The 404-nt window shown below is 48.8% G+C and overlaps 1 protein-coding gene across 1 annotated transcript in view; it reads right to left on the minus strand.

Annotated features, from left to right (window-relative positions):
• Positions 1-392: 392 nt before the first annotated feature.
• sgcz (sarcoglycan zeta) overlaps positions 393-404 on the minus strand; it is a 208,523-nt gene continuing 208,511 nt past the window's right edge. The window contains 1 exon segment of the mRNA XM_077013582.1: positions 393-404. This exon segment is cut by the window's right edge and continues 166 nt beyond it. The gene's annotated coding sequence lies outside the window, so the exon portion shown is untranslated.

Here is a 404-nt window from a genome sequence, read left to right on the forward strand (position 1 = left end):
GTGTGTGTGTGTGTGTGTGTGTGTGTGCGTGTGTGTGTGTGTGTGTGTGTGTGTTTGCGTGTGTGTGTGTGTGTGTGTGTGTGTGTGTGTGTGCTCATTTTCGTTAGCCTACTCGAGTCCCATGGCAAATTTTTGCTCATGTCCACTGGTTCAGAGACTCGTACAAAACTCAGAATACCAAAAAAGGAAGAAAAAAGAGTTTTTGCTCCATTTCCAGATTGGGAAGCCGAGTTGATCCGATTCCTGATTTCTGTGAGGGGGGGGGGCGCTGGTGAAAGGGCTGATGGGAAGGCAGAGGGGGCATACAAACATGAAGGGAATTAAGAGTACGGATGACAGAACAGAACAGGGGGACAGATGGCAAAACAGAGAACACAACCTTGGCCTGTTGTCCAGACAGACAG

The sequence above is a fragment of the Brachyhypopomus gauderio genome, chromosome 1 (genome assembly GCF_052324685.1).
Source record: "Brachyhypopomus gauderio isolate BG-103 chromosome 1, BGAUD_0.2, whole genome shotgun sequence".
Lineage (NCBI taxonomy): Eukaryota > Metazoa > Chordata > Actinopteri > Gymnotiformes > Hypopomidae > Brachyhypopomus > Brachyhypopomus gauderio.